Here is an 8894-nt window from a genome sequence, read left to right on the forward strand (position 1 = left end):
TTTTACTGCAGCTGTCTTCAGGAAGTAAAATTCAACTCAGTCAGGCTGAGATCAGGTGACTGACTCAGCATTTGCAGATCATTCCACCTCTTCTACCTTCGAAAAACCTCCGGATTGCCATCTACTATGGCGTGGTTAGCTGGAGTGGCAGTATCTCAGCGGCAGACAAGAAGAGATTGAAGAGACTGGTGAAGAAGGCTGGCTCTGTTCTGGGCTGCCCTCTTGAACCTGTGGAGGTGGTGGGTGATCGGAGGATGGAAGTAAAGCTGTTCTCCCTGATAGAAAACCAGTCCCACCTCCTCTATGGTGCTGTAACTGCACTGGGCAGCACCTTCAGCAGGTGACTACCACACCTGCGCTGTGTGAAAGAGCTTTATATATTTTTTGTATTTATTTAATGTTTACTTTTCCTTGTCTTGTGTGCACTGTCCTTAATTATATGTTGTTTAAATGACTATCTTATCTTATCTTATCTTATCTTATCTTATCTTACCTTATCTTATCTTATCTCGCCCCGAAGCCCCATCCACTCAGCTTTGCTTCTTTTGGCTGAATACAGAACAGTATATCCACCCAGCAGCTTCTGTCTTCTGTCACATTGTCAATAAACACTAATGACCCAGGGTCATTTGAAGCCACTCATGCTGAGGCATCACGCTGCTTCCACTGTGTTTTACAGATGATGTTTGACAATCATTCACTCACAACATCTCATAGAACGCACTTTAAGCTGTGCTTACATTTCTTCTTTTTTTTATGGGTGGTTTATATTTTTCATGAGTGTTTTGTTTAATTGTTATGTTATTTATATGTGTGCCTCTTAAGCCGGGAGTCTCTGCAAAATGTTGTTATGTTCTCATAATGACAATAAAGACTCTTGATTCTTGACTGATTGATGCTTCAGTCGTTCCAAACCATTTCCATATTTTTTTTTCTTCCCATTATTCTGGTACAGGTTAGTCAGAGTCTCAGCTGTCTGTTTGTCTACCTCCTAAAGAGTGTTCTTCACTTGGCTGGATCTTGTGAAGAAGATTATCTTTGCCATGGAAAGGATCTTGTGATCCTACAAGATCACAAGCTCTTGGGGAGGGGATCAGACTTGTTTGACATTTGCATCCCACAGATACTTGATCAGTTTGGGATCTATTGAATTTGGAGGCCAGGTCAACACCTTGTGCTGTTTTTCATGTTTTTTTTTTAGTTGTTCCTAAACCGTTTTTGTGTGTGTGTCTGTGTCAGGCTGCATCCTGCTGAGGATGGCTGCTGGCATCAAGTAGTGTCAACCATCAAATTGTGTAGAAAAGAAGCTTTCAAACAAATGTCCACCTCAAATTGTTTGGCAACCATTTTAAATACTTGGTTAAAGCAAAGCATTCTGGGATATGGAGTCACGTTCCATTGTGTTCCACAAAATTACAATTCCAATAAATCAAACTTAATTATGTGTTCTGTGACTAGAGCTTTTAACATTCATTGCTGGGGGGAAACATTTCCTGTTAATGTAATCTGTACAAGTAGTTCAAACTAATATCATTTATAGAATATGTAATGAAATCATATCTGACATATATTGTAAAGCTTCATTGTTAACCACTTCACTTATGTATATGAATTTCTTTGAATTTGTATTGAATTGCAATTCTGCTTCCTTTAATTCAAATTCGAATTGTAATTCTAGATCCTGTTTTTGACATCAATTCAAATTCAATTCAAATTCAAGAATTGAATCGGAATTTAGGAGTCATTCTCAATTCAATTCTGAATTGTGCACAAGCCTGCTATGGGGTGGGGGTGCCTAGTCTGGTCTAGGTGGGTGGTACATGTCTAAGTAACAGCTACAGGAATGCCAGGTCCAAAAGTTTCACAGCAGAACAATGAATTGTCACAAGATGGTCAATGTTGTTTACTTCTCCTGTCAGTGGTTTTAATGTTTTAATGTTGTGGCTGATCGGTGCACAGATGAGTATCTTCCACATTTGAGCTACCCGGCTGGTTTGAACAATCAGCTTTGCACATTACTGCCACTTAGTGGTGGAAGAGGCATCTGCATTAATATTTAAAATAAGACAACAGCATACAAAAGGGAAGAAAATATCAAGAGTAAAAAGTGTATTACTATAAAAGATAAATAATAAAATAAAATAGAAAAAAAAACAAGTACTGGCATATATACAAAAAGTATTGAAATACATCTTCATCTTCAATGACCAGGTAGCTTAAAAAGGTTGCAGTCAACCATTTTTTAATAATTCACTATTGCAGAGGTCTTCAACAGGGGGTCCGCGACCCCTAGGGGGTCCGCGGAGGTACTGCAGGGGGGTCGCGAAAATGTTTTGATTGATTAGACATTTTTTTATATTCACCTCCACAATTTTTTTTAAACACACATGAAGTTCTTTTTAAATGTTATACAGCTTGGGGATTATGGGGAAAAGAATCAAGGCTCTAACTATTATATAACATATATTTATGGGCGATTTCCTGATAGTAGTGATCATAAACGGCAACAGAGTCAACCATCTTGATGTAAATAAACGATCTATGCTGCTGTGCCATACTATAGGACCGGTTTAATATAAAACACAATTTTATACAATATATATATATAAGTAGGGGGTCCCCGCTCCATCTCTCCATCAGATTGGGGGTCCTTGGCCTGGAAAACGTTGAAGACCCCTGCACTATTGTATATTATTTTTATCTTAAGTATGCATCTGTTGCATGCAAGTGATATAATATCTATAACATATTAATTGCAATATGTTCCTTGACATTAGAAATTACTTGTAAACACTGTGTCAGATAACAATCTCCCTTAAATTTATTATTTTTGTCTAAAGCATTTCCAAAGCAGTATGCACTGGCTTGACTAAACCCGGTCCAGGTGACAGCAGTGAAAGATTTAACAAAAGACACAGCCTTTATCTGATTACATAGAGGTAAACAGCCCCTTCCCCCGACTGACCCTCCTCTGGCTTTGTTGACTCTTGTGCTTCTCAGCTTGACAGTTTATTCATTTGAAGGCTCACTGAAGGTTGGGGAAGGTGAATGGAGGAAAGCAGCTGGGCCAGATGGCGTCCTGAGCAGGTTTATGGAGGGGTTTGTGTAAGATGCCTTGATAAGGTCTGTCAAAAGTGGCTCAGTGTCACAGTCATCGAGTGCCTGACAGGTGAGCAAGTCTCTGCAAACGAAGTTATTTTTAGGTTTGTCTAATGTTGTCATGGACAAAAACAGAACTAATGAGCTTTAGTAACCTACCAGTTGCATTAGGAACATCTCAACATGATGGAAAAATGATATCATTACAGCCAAAGTTAAAGATCAGTGCTTCATTATAACTTTGATCTGAGAAGCTGACCACCAGAAAAAAGACCATGACACTCATTTCAGACACGGCAAAGCATCAGATGCCAACATCTTTACGTGTAGCTTGAAAAAGTAAAAGAGCAAATAAGAGATCCCCTTTTAAAAATGCTTTCAATTTAAGTGATGGGGACATCATCGTCATCGTTTGACATCTATCAAACTTAATAGGTGTTTAGAATTCAGATTTGTCTTTCTTTGTGTTGCTGTTCTTTGAGAAAATGCTTTTCAGGGAGAAAGAAAAAGGAAATTTGACAGTATCTTCAGATGATAACCCTTTGATATGTTGGAAACAGAATTTATGAATTCATTATTAGAGGGAAAGACAGAACTAGGACTGCTTCATAAAGGAGTTTGCCTGGAGGAACAGTCACAAGGACCAGAAGCTCTTTCTCTCAACGTGCTGCACATCGTGAGCACAAAGACTGTTTCGAGGCACACTTAATTTCTAGGATAATGATATGACCACAGAGGGCTTGTAACTTGGCTGGATGCTGTAAACAGGATCCTGACATCATCCATCACTGCCTTCTGTAGACATCCAGGTCTTTTTATGTTGCCCAGCTCACCACTGTGTTTTCTCTGGGTCTCTGAATGGATCTCTGTGCCGCTTGGGCCACCCAATATGTTCCTGCTATCTCTCTGATGGATTCGTTTAGTTTGTGAAGTCTAGGGATGGCCTGTTTCATTTGCTCCTTCAAACACATGTTGTGTGTTCACAGCAACAGTTTCTGAACACAAAACCCGCTTTTTAACTTGAATTAATGGAGAACTAATGAAGGAGTATCTCACATCTGTCCACGAAACATCTTTTGAATCAAGGGTCCAATCACTTTTGAGCCTCAGAAAATAGGGGCTAGTGTATAAAAATAGTTATAATGCCTGCACGTATACCTCCAATTCAAATGTGAATAACCTCAAGACATAGGTGCACTTTAAGCCTGTGTTTGTTATAACTTGACTATGCTCTGATAAAATGACAAAAATGTGTTAGTCTCCAAACATATATGGATCTAACCCTATATTAATTTACATAACTGGCTATATCCTGGGACATTATGTGTGCTGCTCAGACTTTTATGAGGCCAGCATATCAGGCTATTAGCTACGCTGTTTTGGTTTGTGGATTAATGATCCCACGAAGAAGCAATTTATTAAAAATCTATACATGAAACACTCCTAAACTATTTAATTGAATGCAGCAGAAACAGCTGCAGTGTGCATCTGTGGCCATGAGGGGGCAGTGTTTCCTTTTCCAATGCTCCATTCATTTGAGAGCCAGCACCACATGTACAGCTTTGCCTCAACAGTCGTGCCCATTAGGAATAAAATGCAACATTTTTCAAACCTCTCTAACCCTGCTCTTAATGTGAAACGAACATCGTTTCATTATGCATTCACGTTTTATGTTTTTTCAGCTCAGCAATCTGGATTTTCATGTTTATGATTAAATTTTTATTTTTTTCCTCCAGTGTAAGGTGTGCGCCTGTGTGCTGGGTAAATTTGTTCATCTCTGGCAATTCATATCAGAGCCATAAACTTGGCTTGCTCCAGTAGACTGCGATATTGTTGCTGGAATGTTCTCTGAAAGGATTTTATGGTCTTTTCCTGTAAAGTGTCTTCTGGGACTGACTCAAAATCCTCCTCGACAGGCAGTCAAGACGTTCAGTGCTTTTGTAGAAATTCTCCCCTGACAGTCAGAGAACAAATCTAATAAAGTCTGAGCATCTCTCTGGGCTTTCTCTGCTCTCTGTGATGACTACAACACTCTCTCCCCGCGTGATACAAAGTCTAAATCTGTGTGACACCACGGTTTGTGCCTTAATAGACCCTTTTCTTTCTTTCTTTTTTGCACTGTCATCATTATTTGCCCAACGTTATGATGTGCTGAAAAGTGCAAGTTGATGACTCAGCTTTGAATCATAATACAGTTGTTATGCTGCAAGTACATCCACTTGTGCAAAGCATGCGTTACATGTGATCTAAGTTTCCAGTTCGGTTTCTGTTTTTGCTGCACTATAAAATAGAACAGTAAATTCTGTGGCTTTGAAACAGTTTCAAAGAAATGGGAAACACAGGATTTACACAGAAATGCCATAAAGGGCCATTTATTTCTTTACCAGATTATCTGAAAAGATCAAAGCTGAAATGCAAAACTTACAAATAGCACTTCCTAAATTCCTCAGATTTGCACATGCATTTGTATGCAAATCCAGTGCATATGCTTACAAATGCATGTATGCATAAAGATCACTAAGTCTGTTCCGGTTAATGCCAGAGGTTCTGGTCACATGTACTCTACATCCGCCTAACAATACCAATAGTTCAGCACACATGGAATACGATGGACATCGTGTGTGTTTGAAGGAAACATATTTAACTCAGTTAATATGGGAGATGCTAGCTGGACAGTTGTATTGTTGGTTAATGAAGTACAATCAAGGTACCTGTGAATTATAGATGATTTGAACTATATCCAGAATTGTCATTAATTCTCAGTAAGAGGGTGTATTCAAAGACTCAGTCTCAATCTTAGTGTAATCATATGTGTTTGTGACGCTATTGGTTTATCAAATACTAATCACTTTGTTTTAGAAATGAAACAAGCCGTACTTCTTCACAATACATATATGTCTTTATGAATACAATGAAAAAAGTTAAAATACAGGACTCTGTATTTATATAAATGTGGCAGGATCGAGTTTGTGTTATGTACATGTCTAACATCTTTAACATTTCATACAACCAAGTATGTATGGACACACAACCCGTCTTGTGGTCTTTTGGTTCTCATCCCATATCATACAGGAGGTAGAGCTAAAACCAAGACTGACAGAGATTTATTTTACTTCACTTATTCAAAATTTTGAATGTTCGATGATTGTTTCTGCACTCCAAAAGCTCCCACTGATCAAACATGAGAGTATTAAAAAAATAAAGTTACCAATTGGGACTCAGTTACTCAATCTTCTTTGTGGAGAGTAAAATAAGCAACACACTTCTCCAGTTAGCTTTATTAAGCCTATTGAGTTCTGTTACCAAACTTGTCTCCTAAGAAATGATCTCCTCAATGTTTGTTGTCCAGAAAACGTAAACCACATAAGGTGGATGGGCACGTGTTTTGGCCATGGGTTATATTGTCATGTGGAGTGTCTAAATGCGTCATGGAAGCCCTACTTGTTGTCTCCCAATAGGACAACTCACTCAGACAGAGCTACAAAACATAACCACTGGGTTTCCTTGGTGTTATATTAATGCATGCAAATACTTTGTTGGAAACGCAACAGAAGAGCAACTTGTGTACATGTTCTGTGGTGCAGTCACACAAAGTACTGCTGAGGTACAGGCAATATAGATCAATGGCATTAATGGCAGACCCCGCAGCTAACAATTAAAGAGACTACTTGAAAGAGAGGTAAATGCACTGGCCTATAGTAACAACCATGACTGACATCAAAAAACTAAAAGATATTCACTTTAAGATTGTTTGGATAATATATGTGTGAATATCAGTAGTGTAATATGTTGCACATGATGTAATGCTTCCTGGTTGTCTTCCTGTTGCCCATAGACAGAAAACAGAGTGAGGAGAGCAGCACTTGTCTCTGCGTCCACACGGCTGTGTTTACAGTGAGCATACCACGCCTGGAGCTGCTGCGCTCTAGAGTTTCACTAAAAAGGCCCGGGACAGACTTCTGTTTGAATCTGCCTCTGTGTGTGAGTGATTGTAAGCCTAAAACGTTGCCCTTTGTTTATTCCTCCCTCTCCCCTGAGTATTTCGGGCAACGCTGACATGCTGCTCCCACACTGGATAATAGAATAGAGTTGGACGCCGGCAACTACTGCCCTCTTATTGGGTAATGAGAGGAAGTTAGACGCTGACACGACATGCGCTCTTCACTTGTGTCCTCTTTCATCTGGTTTCAATTGTGGCTTTTAGTCCTTTTTTCCCCCCCATCCAGACCCGAAGGAGCTTTTGAAGAAAGAAGAGAGGATGAGTGAGCTAGAGAATGGCCTAATTTTGGAAACACTGAACCGCTCAAAACCTGCAAACGTCTAAATGTTTATCTGTATTGATATGTCCAACATCATGAATCTCTCACCACGCAAAGTCACACAAACAGCAAAAAAAAAACTTCACCCTCCAGGCGTGCCTTATCTCCAAGCAGAGGTTCGTTTTGTATCTGTCTAAGGCCAGGTGGGTACACAATGGGGGTATAACATGCAGGGCCAGTTTCCCGTCACCATCCATCCCTCCCTCATTCTTTCCCTTGAACTGTAACCTCCTGTCTCTCCTCCCACTCCATCTTGAAATGCTCTTCACGGATGATGCCTTCAATATCCCCCAGTGTGCAAAACTGCACTTTGACAAGTGTATCTATTAGAAAAAAATGGCGAGATGCGTCTGTCTTCAGCTGGGTCAGAGTTCACACATTGTTTGTCCTCCCTGCTCCACTCAAGAAGACACAAGAGGGAAAAAGTGATGGGGAGAGAGGTTTACAGAGTGGATGTTTGTCTGGAGAAGGCTCTCAGCTCTGCGGAGTTAATGATGAACTCAGTATTAAGCAGGCAGACTGCTAAAAGGCCTAAAAGGCAGAGGCAGTCCTCCTTGTCTGCAGCTCTGACGGAGAGCCTCTCAGACAACTTTAAATGGATGTGAGGATGGATGATGCAGCTTACACCTTCCAGGCTCCACTCAGCATCATATGAATATATTTCAGTCCAATAAGGTATTACTTTCCAACCGCCCTGAATTAATGGATTACCAGAGGCGTTGAGGAAGTGTAGCGAGATCAGTTAGGCGAGGCAACAGTCAGTGACAGACATAACCCCCAAAGCAAACAGACTGAGACCAGCGTGTAATGACTGTTATTCACGGCTGACCTGTAAACATCTTTAAGCCACAAAATACCACTAATTTCCCTTAAATCATAGAGTCAGACAATGGTTTTCATAACAAATCCTCAGTCTGACCTATCAGCTGGAAATAAGAGAACACCAGCTGCTGACATTTTGATGTTATGAGCGAACCATTGGGATGGAAAACAAGTTTGGTTAAATGGGCAACTTGATATCCAAAAGCAAACACAATGTTCCACACTGATAATGAAGCATTAATCATTGTTAAAGTTCACTGGGTTACTGAGATAGAGAGTTGGTTATATTTACCACCACCTGTGAGTAAAATCTTGTTTTGACCTGGGGTTTGTCCAGATTTCGTGATATTTCTGCACCTCTAAAATATGATAAATGTTGTGATTTTGTAGCACTGAATAAAAAAAAATAAAAAAATACACAAAACAATACAGTGTATATTTCCAGGGCAAACACTGTGCACAGCTCACCACTTTACTCCCAACAAATGTCGAAAACCACCGAATGGATGGCTATGAAATGTTATACAGGCATTGCATCACAATAATCTAACAATAACATACGTTTGTCCAAGTTTGTCTCAAATGATCATTAAAAAAAACGCAAATGTCAGCACACCCATGACAAAGACTGTATATACTTGCCTAACATCTGCA

The sequence above is a fragment of the Chelon labrosus genome (genome assembly GCF_963514085.1).
Source record: "Chelon labrosus genome assembly, chromosome: 7".
Lineage (NCBI taxonomy): Eukaryota > Metazoa > Chordata > Actinopteri > Mugiliformes > Mugilidae > Chelon > Chelon labrosus.